General features: G+C 39.8%; 1 long non-coding RNA gene across 1 annotated transcript; it reads left to right on the top strand.

Moving 5' to 3' along the window:
* Window positions 1–1,131: 1,131 nt before the first annotated feature.
* On the top strand, window positions 1,132–15,012 carry LOC124105112 (uncharacterized). Its single transcript, XR_006855637.2, has 2 exons — window positions 1,132–1,332; window positions 14,779–15,012. It is a non-coding gene; the product is annotated as an uncharacterized LOC124105112 (long non-coding RNA).
* The last annotated feature ends 1,123 nt before the right edge of the window (window positions 15,013–16,135 follow it).

Below are 16,135 nucleotides of genomic sequence, written 5' to 3'. Positions count from 1 at the left end.
CGGCAAAGAGATGCACAAATGGCTGATCTGAATGACTGAAACACTAGGAGCAAAGCCCCCTTAAGACCAGAGGGAAGTACAATTCAGCTGCCTTCTTCTCATTTGTGTGAAGAGGGTTGCACCAACCCAGACCTGGAGCTGCCAGCAGAAGTGATAATGCTTATAGAGCAAAACCCCCGTCTCAGGCACGACGCTGCAAGCTTTATACAGCAAACCTAAGGAAGGTGTCATAAACCCCATTAGTGCCCAGAGAAGATGAGGCCCAAAGAGAAAAAGCTGACTAATGTCACTTGGATAACAAATGGCAGGCAGGCAAGGCGAGGTGCCATCTAGTGTGGTTTGGTTGAGATCTGCATGTGAGTTCTTGTCCAGGGGCTTGCCGTCGCAGCTCTGGACAAAGGCTAGTTATTATTAAGGGCATTTGAACTGATTCCCTTACCATTATTATTTTCTTCCATATCCACTCAAAATCTGGGGAAATCACTTTAGGCTTCATGGAGGAGGAGATATTTGCAATTGGCTCTGGGGGTAGGTGGCTTTGAACAGCAGGGGATGAGGCAGAAGGACATTCTCCACTACGGGTCAATGAGAGCTACGATTTGAACTGTATGGCTCTGGGATGTAGCATAGGGAAGTGACAAGGAAGCTGGATCTTACGATCTAAGGGACGCAGGCAAGAAGGGGTCTATTGACTAGACAGTCCAGCCGGCTGGCTGGCGGTGGTAGACAGTGGGTCAGCATTCTAGGTATTAAATGTAGGAAGTGAGGAGATGGGAGCCTTGCTCAACTCCCTCTTTACCAAGCCAGTCTGCCTGCTCTTGAGGTCTCGCTCTTCCGAGGATATTTTTAAATCCAAATTCACACAAGCAAGTACCAGTTCTGGTGGTGATGCCCAGGCCAGAGGAGGAAACCTCGGAGACTTGGAGTCACCACCAAGTTCTAGATGTCAGTCCAGATTCACCCCTCCATCCCAGCAGCCTGTGAGTGGTCCTGGATGTGTTCAGGCGGGGGAGGGAAGAGGAGAAACCAAATAGCAGAAGGCCCTCTGCTAGTCATGTGGCTTCCTGCCCTGGGTCCCCTGGTTGTCTCTTCCCTGGTGATACTTCCTTTAAGATCCTGAAGGGTGTGACTGACAGCTGACTTAAATCTTCTGCAGGGCCAGACGCTCCTGAGTAAAAAAATGAGGGGCTTCTCGAGAGGAAATGAAAGGAGACAGATGTGGTTTTTGCTGAAGGTTTTCTGATGTGAGGATTCATTTTGAAATAGAAAGATGGGCCTGGAAGTGTGATGTCAGCTCAGGCATTTGGAGCCCCTGCTGGAGAGCACACGGAGGTGGGTAGGGGTTCTCCCCGTCACCTGGGTGGAATCTGGCTGGGAAGCTGCCTGAGGGAGTGGAAAGGGCACAGAAATAGGAACCAGGCCACCTGGGTTCTTCTGGTCCAGTGTTTTCCAAAGGGCGAGTGCCGTCTGTGGTGATGTTTGACCCAAAGGAGCCTCTCATTAACCAGTAGCACATCACACGAGAACTCTTCTCCACTTCAAAATTGTTGTTGTTGTTATTATTATTATTATTATTATTATTATTGGTTTCTTCTGGAGAAAGGAGAGAAGTCTCAGTTTGGGGCTTGTGTGCTTCACTACACCATAAGCAGTGGTTGACTTCGCTTCCTAACAGAGAGCAGGCTCTTGCACCTCAGAGGCCTTGGAGGCATTAGCATCTATTCTCCAAGGTTTCATCCTTGGGCTGTACAAAGCTATCTCCTGGGGAGAGCTTTAAAAACTACTTATGCCTTGTTCTGCCCTCCCCAGAGGGATTCTGACTTAATAGGTGTGGGGCCTGGTTTGGGCATTAGGATTTTTAAAAGCTATTCAGGCAACCATTTCTAAGTAGAACTGTTTCATATTGTATTTATTAATTTCCCATTTACGGAGAGTGATGCTGATTTCCAATTAAAGACTTTAAACTAGAATTTCATTTCAACAGCAATTGACTTACCCAAAACACTAAGTACCCATTTAAAAAATCATAACTAAATAGTGCAGGTGGTATTTAAATACGGCACAGACAATGTGCATCTGGTGAACTTGGGGAAACTCTTTAGGTCCTGGCTTAGTTCTATCGATATTTTTTCCTTCTTATAGCTCCATTTTTTTTTAACAATTAAATGGGAATAATTATCCCAGGTCACCTTGCTGTACGGGTTACATTGGGAATTAAATGATTGTGCTTCGTTAAGTCTGATTTGCTGATAACTATGAACAAAGAAATAAACAGGAGCAGCTAAAGGGACGGCTAATGGGCAGATTTTCATAGAACCAGATTTGAGACATCTTAGACCATGTTATCTGGAGCTTCTAACATCTAGGTACAAACTTCCCTTGCTCTCAACTGAAGATGCCATAATCCCCAGTAAGGACTTATTTTCTCCAACAGCAGTCAATTAAAAGAACACTCAAAGTCCCCCCCACCCAAGGCCTCTAAGGGGTTGCATGTTAGAATGCAAGTTGGACAGCCTGTATTCCAACCTGGCCAGGGTCACCTAGATGAGGCATGGGGCACTGGCCTGGCACTCTTCAGACTGAATTGTGAACTTATCGGTGAAGTGTCCTCTCCCATGGGTCCCAGGGTCTTCATCAGAACAGCGAGGGGCATGGACCAGTCTAGGACAACATCCAAACTCAAATGTCTTCAGAGCCAAGGAGGTGACCCAAATGTAAGACCCTGCGATAGGATAGGGTTCTGTCTCACAGTGAAGATGCTCAGGTTCCATTTTTTAAAACCCAGGAGGTTGTCAAGCCATTTGGCCAGGTGACAGTTGATTCCTGGTTGTGGTAGTTTCCAGGACTCCTTTAATTTCTAAAAATAATGTGATGGTAGTAAAGTAAATTAAAGGACTCTACTAGGGATTATTGATGTGACTGTCATAGACAACACCCAACGGCTTCCCTGATAATAAGAACTAACAGCTATAAGAGCTAATATTCATAGGCTAAGTTCTTGAAAATCACCATCTCATTTAACTCCTGCCGCAGCCCTGGGAGGTCAGTACTACGCTAACTGCTTCGTAACACATGAAAAAAATCTCAAGAGTTTAAGTCATTCCTGTAAAATTTCTGCAGCCTCACTGTCCAAGAGAGATATAAATTGAGTCATGTATGTAATTCTAAATTTTCTAGTAGCAGCTACATGAAAATAAAAATAGGCAGATGAAATTAATTTTAATAGTATATTTTATAAAACCCAAGAGATCCAAAAAATTATCATATCAAAATTAGTGTAAAATTTAACTAATGAGATACATTATACTCTCCTTTTTGTTTGCTAAGTCTTTGAAATCTGGTGTCCCCCCCTTTAAAAAAACGCTTTATTGAGATATAATACACACACTGTACAATTTAAAGTGTACAACTAGCATAGATAGTCCCCAGCACTGCAGACAATTTGAAATAAACTAGACAGTTCAGTTGTTTAGTATATTCCTATATGTGCATCTATCATCATAATTTTGAGAATTTTCATCCCCCAAGATGAAACCCCAGGCCCTTTAGCTTCACTCATTGGACACCTCATACTGTCCTCAGCCCTAAGCAAGCCACTAATCTGCTCTCTGTCTCCATGAATCTTCCTGTTCTGGACATTTCCTACCAATGGAACCCGACTCACATGTGGTTTTGTTACCGGCTTCTTTCACTTAGTATAATGTTTTCAAGGCTTATCTATATTAAGGCATATATCACCATTCTAACGCCTTTTATGACCAAATAATAGTCCACTGATTGCACATACCACATTTTGTTTATTTATTCATTCACTGGTGGGCATTTGGGTTGTTTCCACCTTTTGGCTATTATGCATAATGCCATCAATGACGTTTGTGCCTAAGTTCCCGTGTGGATGTCAAATTTCATTTCTCTTGGGTTGGAATTGTGGAGTCATATGGCAACTCTATGCTTAACTGTTTGAGGAACTGCCAGACTGTTTACCCAAGTGTCTGTATCATTTCATATTTCCACCAGCAGTGATCTGATTTCTCCACGTCCTCACCGACATTGGGTATCTGACTTTAAGACCCTGGCTATCCTGATGGGTGTACAGTGGCCGTTCTGATTTGCGTTGCCCTAATGACCCATGATATAGAGAATCCTTTCATTGGCCATTCAGCATCTCCTTTGAAGAAATGTCTACTCCAGTTCCTTGCCTATTTTGAAAGTTATATTAGTGGTCTTTCTGTTATTGAGCCATAGGAGTTCTTTATGTGTTCCAGATATAAGTCCATTATTTGCCATTATTTTTTCCTATTCTGTGGGTTGTCTTTTTACTTTCTTTTTCTTTTCTTTCTTTTTGTACCAGGAGATCAAACTCAGGGGCACTTAACTACTGAGCCACATCCCCAGCTCTTTTTATAATTTATTTTAAGTCAGGATCTTGCTGAGTTGCTTAAGGCCTCACTAAGTTTCTGAGGCTGACTTTGAACTTGTGATCCTCCTGCCTCAGCCTCCCGAGCAACTGGGATGACAGGAGTGTGCCACCATGCTCAGCTGTCTTTTTACTTTCTTGATGGTGTTCTTTAAAAGCACAAAAGTTTGAAATTTTGATGAAGTCCATTATCTATTTTTTATTCTGTTGTTCGTGTTTTGGTTTCATGTTTGTCCTTTATCAAATTCAAGGTTATTGCCATGTTTGGTGGCACACACCTGTAATCTCAGCTGCTCAGGAGGCTGAGACAGGAGGATCATGAGTTCAAAGCCAGCCTCAGCAACTATGAGGTGCTAAGCAACCCAGTGAGACCCTGCCTCTAAATAAAATACAAAATAGGCTCAGTGGTTGAGTGCCCCTGAGTTCAATTCCTGGTACCCACCAAAAATTCAAGGTCATGGAGACTCACCCCTGTATCTCCCCACCCCTGGGTGCTGGACATTAAACCCAGGGGCCTTGAACATGCCAGGCAAGTGCTCTACCACTGAAGTCACATCCTCAGCCCACGAACACTTAGGTTTTCTTTTAAGAATTTTGTAGTTTTTGTTATTGCATAATTACATTTAGTTTCTTGATCTTTTTTTAAAAAATATTTTTAGTTGTATATGGACACAATATCTTTATTTTATTTATTTATTTTTATGTGGTGCTGAGGATCGAACCCAGGCCTCACACATGCTAGGCAAGTGCTCTGCCACCGAGCCACAACCCAGCCCATCCTTGATCTTTTTTGATTAAATTTTTATACATGTCTTGAAGTAAGAGTCTGCTGTGGTTTAGATCTTGAATATCTCACAAAGACCTATATATCAAGGGCACAGTCCCCATTAGGATGCAAGGACCAGAGCAGGGAACTTATGTCATTGGGTGCAGGCCCTTGAAGAAAACATTGGGACTCTGGGCCTCTTCCTCCCTACGCTCCTTTTGCTTCCCAGGTGCCATTAGATTAATTAGGCCTTCTCTGTCACGTGTTCACACCATGATGAATCATGCTGCCATAGACCCAAAACAGCAGGGTCAATGAATATGGACTGAAACCTCTGAAACTATGAGGCAAGACAAATCTTTCCTCCTTTTAAGTTGATTAGCTCAGGTAATTCCCCACAGTAACAGAAAGCTGACCAACAGAGTCCACATCAAATTTTTTGCAAATGATTATGCAATATTATGGCACATTTGTTGAAATTCCTGTGTTTTCCCCACTAAACATAGTTTTGGACTCCTATCAAAATCCATAGGTCATAAACACATGAGTTTATTACAGTACTTTTGATTTTATCCTATTGATCTATATCCTTATGCCAGCCAGTACCACACTATCTTAATTATTGTTAATTTATAGTAAGTTTTCAAATAGGGAAGTTTGAGTTCTCATATGTTATTCTTCTTTATCTGGATAATTTTGGCTGTTCTAGGTGCTTTCTAATATATAAATTTCAGAATCAGCTTATAAATTTGTACAAAGAAGTCAGCAGGGATTCAAACAAGGATTGAATCTTTAAATCAGTTTGGGGATTACTGACATGGTAACAATGTTAAGTCTTCTGAAGCAAAGATAAATTAAGTTTTTGCATTTATTTTAATTTTTTTTCCCAGAAATGTTTTGCAGTTTTCACCATATAATTTTTACACTTCTTTTTGGTGGGGTAGTACTTGGGATTGAACACAGGGGCACTCAACCACTGAGCCACATCCCTGGGCCTACTTTGTATTTTGTTTAGAGACAGGGTCTCACAGAGTTGCTTAGTGCCTCACTTTTGCTGAGGCTGGCTTTGAACTCACGATTCTCCTGCCTCAGCCTCTGTAGCCCCTGGGATTACAGATGTGTGCCACTGTGCCTGGCAAGTTTTACACTTTTTATTAGACTTATTCTTAAGTAATCAATATGTGTTGGTGTTATTTTAAATGGAAATGTTTCCAATTTTTTTTTCAGATGTTCATTGCAGCCTATAGATGAATTTGGGGATAATTGATATATTTATAATATTTGGTATTCACATATACACCATACTATGTTTCTCCATTTAATAGAATCTTTTGAAATTTCTCACACAAAAATTTTGTGTTTCTAAGAGGGGGTTTTGACATTTTTTTTTCTAGGTTTATTTCTAGATAGAGTATATTTTAATTTTTCTTTTAAAAACACTTTTATTCCCTAATAGTTTGTTGTTAGTTTTTATTTATTTGTTTATTTATTTATTCTTTCATTCATTTAGTACCAGGGATTGAATCCAGGGTCACTTAACTACTGAGCCACATCCCTAGTCCTTTTATTTTTTATTTTTGAGATGGGGTCTCACTAAGTTGCTGTTGTTAGTTTTTACAAATGAAAATAATTAAAAATGTTTTTTCTATGTCTAGTAGCCTTGCCAAACTTAATTATTTAATTATAAAAACTTACCTATATATTATTTTGGATTTTTCTAAGTATAAAATCGTGTTATTTCCAATAACATTAGTTTCTTTCCTTCAACCTTTGCACTTTTTATTTCTTTTTTTAAAATTTATTACACGGGCTAGGATCTCTGTACAGTATTGAATGAAGAATGTAATCGACCTGTTTGTCTCCTTTCCAATCTAGAAGAAAAATTGAAATACTTGAGAGTAATGTATGACATCAGCTATAGGGTTTATATAGGCAGTTTCTAGATGAATTAGTAGATGAAGGAGAGTCTTTGTATCTCAAGTTTGCTGAGTTTTTGTTTTTCTATGAACGGATATGGAGTTATTTTCAAACGCTTTTTAATTTTCAGGGAAAATCATATGACTTTTCTCTTTATTTCCATGTATAGGTTTGGAATTGCCAAAGCAACCTCACATTCCTGGACTAAGTTCTACTTGGTTGCAACATACTGTCCTTTTTATATATTGCTGTATTCAATGTTTCAATGTTCATGAGTGATGTTTCTTTCTTGGTGATGATCTTGTCAGGTTGTGCTATCAACTCTATGCTGGTCTCAAAACCAGTTGGGGACGTGTTCTATTTTATTTATTGTAAAGTCAGACACGCCTTCTTCTTTAAATGCTTAGTGAACATATCAATGACTACATCTGGGTCTCCAGTTTTCTTTTTGGGAAAGCCCTAATTATGTATTCAATTTACTTTATAAAGTACTATTTTATTTTTTCTTTTCTTCTTATGTCAGTTCTATTACAATGTTCTAGGAGTCTGTCCATTTCCCCTAAATTTTGAAATTTAGAAATGAAATCTTTTATGTTTTCTACTTATGTTCTTCCATTTTCTTTGGACTTGTTGTTCTCAGTGTAACTTTTAGGGATAGAAATAGTTCATTGTGTTTTTTCCTTTATTTCATCCTTCTTTTTAACATTCACATTTCAAGATTTGAAGCATGACCTTACTTGGAAAGCCAAAATGATTTAATTAACTCACTATTTAGTCATTTATTCATTGTTTACATTACCAGCTCCTCTGTCCCTGTCTCTACTCAATGCTCCCAAGGCTTTCAGGGTAAAGCCTGGCTCTTACACGGAAACCTGTCCCCTCTTTGGCCTGCTGTTCTTCTCTCTTTGGCTGCTCTCCTACTTCTCACTCCCATGGTCTTCTCACTCCAGCCAAATTGGCCTCCCTGGTGTGCCTAATAATGCCACACATGATGAATGGATTCTATACTTGGGTCAGAAGATCTGGATTCAGTAATTCTAAATCCATTACATGTAAGCCATGTGACCTGAACAACCAAATAAGAATTTCTAAGGCTTAATTACTTATTTATATAATGGGATAATAATTGTTATTCCTGATGCATTGAAGCAAAGTCCTTTATGACAGAAAAAGTTACAAGACTTTTTTTTTATATTACAGTAAGACTTTTTTTTTATATATTACATCTCCTAAATTTATATTTGAACTTCTATGGTGTTAAAAATTCAGTCATTTGGGGTAACTTATTTTGTTGTGTTTGTCTTTAGTTAAACATAAATATCTTTCCTAGGGAGGATAGCATTTTTACCGTTAGTTGTCGTTAACATGCTAGCAAGAATTAGTATATAAATTACTATGATTTTATGTGCTTTTATCGTTGTCACTGGAGATGTGGGATACAGGGAAGGTGTGTTTTGATGGAGAAAGCAGGAGGTAAAGACCTGGAACAGGGCAGAGTGGAGTTCTGGAAGGCAGTTCTAAGTAGGTCCTGGGGGAAAGTTAATGAGGCCTCTGTTAGTCAGGGCTGTCTAGGTTGTGCTGCAATAAAAAGCAGCCTCAAATTCTGAGTCTAATCCAGGAAAAGGATTTTATAATTGAAAATAGTTATCAGGAAAGGCTTCTGAGATAGATGACACATACATGAAGCTTTTCATTTTTAATTTATTTTTTCCTCTGCAGGTTTGTGCATGGTGAAATCTGAGATATGGGAGTTATGTGTGGCCATGTTCCTGTCTTACTGGTCTCTTTTAAGAAAGAATGAGGTGCCTTCTGGGTGATATGGGAATGAGAGGCCCAAGGGAAGTCTGGTGCATTTCAACTCTTGATTCCAGAAGTCTCTCAGATCCACTTTCATGTGCTGTTTTGGGTTTTCATTCTACTTATGAATAATCTTTAATAAGTCTCCTGCCTCTGCCATCTTTCTTATGCCCTTGGATTGTTTGAGCTGAAATTTTTTTAAACAGGTTTTTAAAATAGCTTTTATTTTTTAGAAGTTAACTGTGCATTAAAGGAAAAATAAAACACAAGCAAAGAAGGGCTGGGGATATAGCTCAGTTGGTAGAGTGCTTGCCTTGCATGCACAAGGCTCTGGGTTCAATCCCCGGCACCACACAGACACACACACACAAAACACGAGCAAAGAACAAAGAAGTCTAGTTGAACATGTCCCTCTAGGTTGTTAGGCTGGATTTTTTGATGCTTGAAACTCAAAGAGTTCTGACTAATATTTCATTGTGGCTTCATATTGCAATAGGGATTATTTTCATTTTATGGAGAATATATGAGGCTCAGAAAAAAAATGTAAACAAGATACTAAAGAATATAAAGAGTTGATCCCAAGCAAATATCCACTCTGCTCTCACAGGGACAGTGCTGAAGGTCTAAGGAGATGGGTCAGGAAAAGCCTGAGGGCTCAGGAGATGATAGAATAGACTCTCAACAGCTTCCCGTGTCTCCGGGTGTTCAGAGTGTTCTGATGACAAATGTTGGTATCGATTCAGGCTTGGTTTTTATTGTTGTTGTCACACAACCTTGGCTTTTGAGGAAAAAGAGGAAGTTGAATTCCACCGCAGCACCTACTTCCCTTTTTATTTTAGGCCCATGGGGTGGCCCAGGTCTGAAGGGGGCCATAATGACCTGTCTTCCACCTTAGAGATGCAGCATGAAAGACCATGGGTTGGACAAGAACCAATTTCAGAACCATATGGAATGGTCAATTGTCCACTCTAACGAGAACACCCTAAAATTTATACTAACTAGGGATCCAGAAAGATTCAGAAAGAACGATCGCTTCAGTTTAAGGACAAAATTCGTTTAAAGAAAGATACTGTCTAAAACTGAAAAAATAAGCAAAGAAACAGAAAATTCCAAAACATTATATCTTGCCTTATTACAAATAAGATTTAAGGTATCTTAAAAGGATTATAAACATAAAGGATAATAACTAAGAAGAAGGTAGGGACATTAAATAGAGTTAGGAATAAGGCTAAGAAACTCTGAATATGACCCAGTTTTTTCCCTATTTGACAACTGGTCCCAAGTTTGGCTTCAACTTTCTCATTGTCAGTGTAAATAGAGAAATCTATTCAATTACATGGTTTGCAATGTTCATGAGATAAAACAAACCAGGCCCTTAGGAGAAGAATAACTCCATTATACTATGAGCAGGAGTAATGCGTCCCTGGTTCTTACAAAGAGAGCTCTGAATTATATACCATAAAAAACCCGAAGAGCCTCCTGGGAGACCCAAGGGTGAGGTTCACAGGTCTGGTTCTTGCAGCTGGGAGCATTATCTTCCAAATTTGGGCATCTTATATTGTCATTATTTCTGACATATATTTTTCCTATATATTTATACACTTCTAAGATACCTTATTACTTCTGCCATATCTACACATTACATTTTAACAATTATTCACCTAAGATACACACACACACACACAGATTTTTTAGTGTGTCACTTTTTTATTTTTTAATGAAAAGAAATAATGTTTTCTGCTTTACCCATCTTTAATTTTTTTTTTTACTTATAAATGGACATAATACCTTTATTTATTTATTTATTTTTACGTGGTGCTAAGGATTGAACCCAGTGCCTCACATGTGCTAGGCAAGTGCTCTACCACTGATCTACAACCCCAGACCTTTACCCATCTCTTAAAGAGAATTTTTTTCAGTCATACGTGTGTGTGTGTGTGTGTGTACACACACACACACACACACGTTATTTTTTTTAAATATTTATTTTTTAGCTTTTAGGTGGACACAATATCTTTATTTTATTTTTATGTGGTGCTGAGGATAACCCAGTGCCTCATGCATGTTAAGCGAACGCGCTACTAATTGAGCCATATCCCCAGCCCCCACACATGTTATTATATATGTATATATTCATATATGTACATATACACACATATGTATATATATGTGTGTGTATATATATATAATATGTATATATATGCACACACATATACACATATACATGTGTGTATAATATATATATATATATATATTTTTTTTTTACTGCTATTTTAACGTAACTCCTGATTTGCAAGATAGATGGGCTGGCTATCTTTTTCTCATACCCTTTGAGTTAAGCTCATAAGTATTAAATGAAGAAGTCCTCTATTATCTAAATTGCCCTGATGTACCACTAATGGTCTGTGTGCCACACCTTGAGAAACACGGACATAGGGAAAAAGAGCAGGATGACATTTGAATCTTCATGACCTCACTGCCTCTTACTATCTCTCGAGAGGCCTATTTTCCCCAGCAGAGATGAGGAAACTGAGGTTAGAGGGTTTTCACAAGGTTCCACACTAACCAAGCTGGATGATCTCGTCTTCTGGTGAAATTGAGTTCTGGCTTCTGGGTGAGTGTGCGGAGGGTCTTTTCTAGCCACCTGAAATCCAGGTCACTGCGGCTGCTTGCTCTTCACCTCCTGCCAGCGAGCCCAGCCCTGCTCGGTCTGCAGTGCCTCCTTGGCAGGATGGCAGCCCAGGCCGCTGGGCACAGGGAGGAAGTCTGCAGGCGTGTGTGGAACCCAGAAGAGGAACTTCACGACGCTGTGGACAGCTCTGCCACTCTGTGCCCCGTGGGTTTTTTGGGAAGTGTTTTTGTGGCCCACTGGTCTCCATCAGGCAGGACCACTTGTCCGTGCTGGCCTTCTCCACCAGCGGAAAGTACGGCTGGGAGATTTGGAATGGTTGCACTTTGACTTGGGCTCCTGGCAGGGACTGTCAACCATGAGCTTTTGGGGAAAGACCTCAAGAGCTGAGTTTTGTTGCTGAGGATTGTGGATTCCTCCTGACCTTGGGGGACGTTTTGACTCATCCTGGCAGTGGCTCTCTGGTAGCAACTTGAGCAATGTTAGAATGGGGAAGCCACCTCCCTCTCACATGAATATGACTTGGGTACATGAACCCTGGTGCCATCTGTGCTCTTACAGAGACCTGGTTTTCAGTGTAAGTCATTTTCTTATTTTTTCATGAAAAGAAAGAGCATGTTTTGCTTTCTCCATTTCTTAAGTAGATTTTTTTTTTTAGTCTCTGATTATTGATTTTTATTTTTGATTAATTTGATTATTTTTTATTTGTTATTTGTAGATATACATGATAGTAGAGTGTACTTTGACATGTTATACATACGTATAATAAGAATAACTTGTTTCTGTTAGGATCCCATTATTGTGATTGTACATTATGTGGAGTTGGTCATGTATTCATATAAAAGGATAGGAAAGATATGTCCAAATCATTCTACTGTCTTTTCTATTGCCATCCCCACTCCCTTTCCTTTATTCTCCTTTGTCTAGTCCAGTGAACTTCTGATCTTCCCCTCTGTTATTGTGGGTTAGCATCCCCATATCAGAGAGAACCTTCTGCCTTTGGTTTTGTAGACTGACTTATTTCACTTAGCACAATAGTCTCCAGTTCCCTCCATTGACCAGCAAATGCCATAATTTTATTCTTCTTTATGGCTGAGTAATATTCCATTGTGTATATAAACCACATTGTCTTTATTCATTCTTCTGTTGTAGGGCACCTATGTTGGCTCCATAGCTTGACTATTGTGAATTGTAGTCCCCTATAATTTAAAAAATTAATTTCAAAGGATTTTTTTATATTGAGATCATTATAGATTCATATGCATCTGTGCAAAATGCTATAGAAAAAATCCTGTATACTTTGTAACTGAGTCTTCTAATGGTAGAATCCTCAAAAAAAAAATTTAAGAATTACCAACGCATAATTTAAACATGATGAAAAGCACTGTTTTATGCACTTAAGCTTCCCTCCGTATCTATACATAGCTTGATAACTCATTTTTTTTAGCATTAAATAACACTCCATCATCTGGATATATCACAGTATATTAATCCATTCACCTATTGAAAAGAATCTCCTTTTTCAAAAGAAAAGTTTTCACAGTTATAGATAAAGCTGCTGTATACATCTGTGTATTGGTTTTTATGTGGATATAAGTTTTAAACTCCTTGGGTAAATACCAAGGAGAGCAATTGCTGGATCATATGCTAAGAAACCACCAACCTGTCTTCTACAATGGCTGTACCATTTTACTTTCCTACCAGTAGTGAATGTGAGTTCCTGTTGCTCCACATCCTTGTCATCATTTGATGGTGTCAGCTTTTTGGATTTTGGCCATTCTAATAGGTGTGTTGATGCTGAACAGCTTCTCACATGCTTATTTGACATCTATCCGTCATCTTTGGTGAGGCCTAAGTCTTTAAATTTTTTTAAAGTCTTTGGCCCATTTTTTAATTTGGTTGTTTGCTTTCTTGTTATTGATTCATTTATAGACTTTGGATAATGGTCCTTTATCAGATATGCCTTTTGAAGATATATTCTCCCAGTTTGTGCCATGCCTTTCATTTTCTTGACACTGTCTTTTGTAGAACTGAAGATTTAATTTTAATGAAGTCCAGCTCATCAGTTCTTTCTTTCATGACTTACGCCTTTGTGTGGCATCTAAAAAATTACCATCAAATTTTAGGTCATTTCGATGTTAGCCTATGTTATTTTCTAGGCATTCTATAGTTTTGCATTTTATATTTAGGCCTGTGATCCAGTCTGAGCTAACTCTTGATGAAGGGTGTAAGGTCTTGTTCCTTCTTTTCCTATCTTTTTTCCATTGTACTGCATTTACTCCATGTAGTTCTATTTCTGTGATTTCTTTTCTTTTTCCTTCTCTGTCTCCTTCTTTTTCTTCTTCTTCTTTTGGTACTATGGATTTGACCCAGGGATGTGTTGCCAAACAACATCCCCATCCCCAACTCCTTTTATTTGGAGACAGGGTCTCACTAAGTTGCTTAGGGCCTCACTAAATTGCTGGCTTTGAACTTGCAATCCTCCGGCCTCAGCCTCCTGAGTCATTGGAATTATATGTAGGTACCACTGCTCCTGGCTATTTTCTGTGATTTCTAGTCCATTCCATTGACTTGCCTGTTCCTTTAGCAGTGCCACATTGTCGTGATTGCTGAAGCTTTACTCCAAGTCTTGAAGTCAGATAGTATTAGTTCTCCCACTTCTTTCTCCTTCAGTATTGTGTTGGATATTCTGATTCTTTTGCCTCTCTGTATAAACTTTAGTATAAAATTGTCAATATCCACCCCTCCCCCCCAAAAAAAACTTGCTGGGAATTTTGATTGGAATTATATTGAATCTATAGATCAAGTTGGGAAGAACTGACATCTTGACAATATTGAGTCTTCCTATCTAGGAACATGGACTATCTCATTTATTTGGCTTTTTAAACATTTCTTTAATTTCACTTTTGCAGTATTCCTCATATAGATCTTGTACATCTTTTGTTAAATTCATACCTAAATCTAACACTTGGGGGGGGTGATAAGGTAAATGGTATTGTGTTTTTAATTTCCAATTTGGATTCTTCCCTGCTGATATGTAGGAAAACAATTTACTTTTGGACACTCTGGATCCTAAAATCCTGCTGTAATTGTTGATTTCTGGGTTTATTTTACCTCTTGACAAGAAGATATTTTGTGTTGTTGTTTCTTTGTGTGTCTTGTTATTTTTGATTGAACACCAGACATTCTGGTAAAAGACCTGTGAAGAGTAAGATAAAGAGTAACTAATAATGGGTATTTCTGTTCTCCAAGCATTAGCAGAGATGTCGACTGGTTTCTTCATTGCTGAGTTGGTTGTCCCCATGAGAAGAGGACAGGACACAGACACACGCAGAGGGACCACCATGTGCAGAGGCAGCAGGCAGTGCCATGTGGATGCTAGGCAGCAAGGCCTTGGAGGATAGAAACTGTAATAGAATCTTGATCTTGGACTTCCAGCTTTCAGACCTGTAAGAAAATAAAGGTTAAGCCACTGTGGTTAAGTCACCCAGGCTGTGGGATTTTGTTATGGCATTTCTAGAAAAGTGAACCCCTCCTCCTCTGGCGGCTGATCTCCACTTCATATGATCTGAGTGGGTTTCCCCTCCCTCCCCTGACGGCCTTTGATTTGGGTCAAAGCAGAGTACGGTGAGGGCAGAAGTAGGTTTCTTGGCCGTCCCCTGGCTGCGGGCAGCTTTTCTCCATATCAGAGAAGCTTCTGAGCTGTGGGCGAATAACCATGCTTGTGTTAGTTGTTGTGTTAGTTAGTTCAGAGGTGAACACTGCTGCATTGGGGACGAAGCCTTCACACAGGAGACTCTAAGGCGCAGTCCAGCTCCACACCCTAACACTTGTCCTCTAGGCTAACCCCCACTTTGCACTTGTAGACTTCCCAGAGGTGCACAGACCTCTCCAGATGCTCTTCCCTCAGACCTTGGCAGGCTCAGAACTCCTGCACCATGGAGGAGCGACTCCCAGGGCTTCTCCTGTCCCATGTTTGCCATGAACACCTACAGAGGTCCATGAGAAAGAGAGACTGTCGCCAGTCATCCATGGGCTGTGTGTGAACTACGTGCATTGGAGCCAAAGAGGTGAGGTCTGGCGTTGCATGCTGATTAAGTGCACCTTTCCTCTTGCTCTGAGTGATCCACCCAGCACCTGAGATAGGTGTGACTTGCCAAGATGTCAATCAGTTTGCAGACTACAAGACATCACAAAGCACGACTCCACCTTTGAAACATTATCCCTTGCCTTATTTGGTGAAGAACATTCCATGGAAGCTCCTTTGTGTGTGTCCCCCTATAAAAATAAAGAGATTCCGGGTGCATGCTCTCTTTCCAGTGCTGTCCAGCGTGGAAGCTGACCCTTAAGGTCACAGAGCAGTCCCACCCTCGATCTGAGAAACTCATGTCCGTGTATTGCATGATTTCTTCGTTATTTTCTCTCGTTAGTTTAATGTTGCAGCCAGCTCTTTGGAACCCAGCTCATCTAGTCAGCGCGGGCAGCTGACGAGAAGCGATGGCCTTCCCTGCATCCATGGCTCCCAGTGATTCTCAAGTGTCGTGGTTGCTGACAGTCAGCCTTGAAGAACTTAGGAACAATGCCATGCCTGGTGGTGCAGACCTGCAAT

Source organism: Marmota monax, unplaced genomic scaffold (assembly GCF_021218885.2).
Source record: "Marmota monax isolate L192 unplaced genomic scaffold, Marmota_monax_Labrador192_F-V1.1 WCK01_AAM20220418_F8-fsc00236, whole genome shotgun sequence".
Classification (NCBI taxonomy): Eukaryota; Metazoa; Chordata; class Mammalia; order Rodentia; family Sciuridae; genus Marmota; species Marmota monax.
Note: the sequence above shows the minus strand (reverse complement) of the source record. Positions and strands in the feature narration are given on the sequence as shown.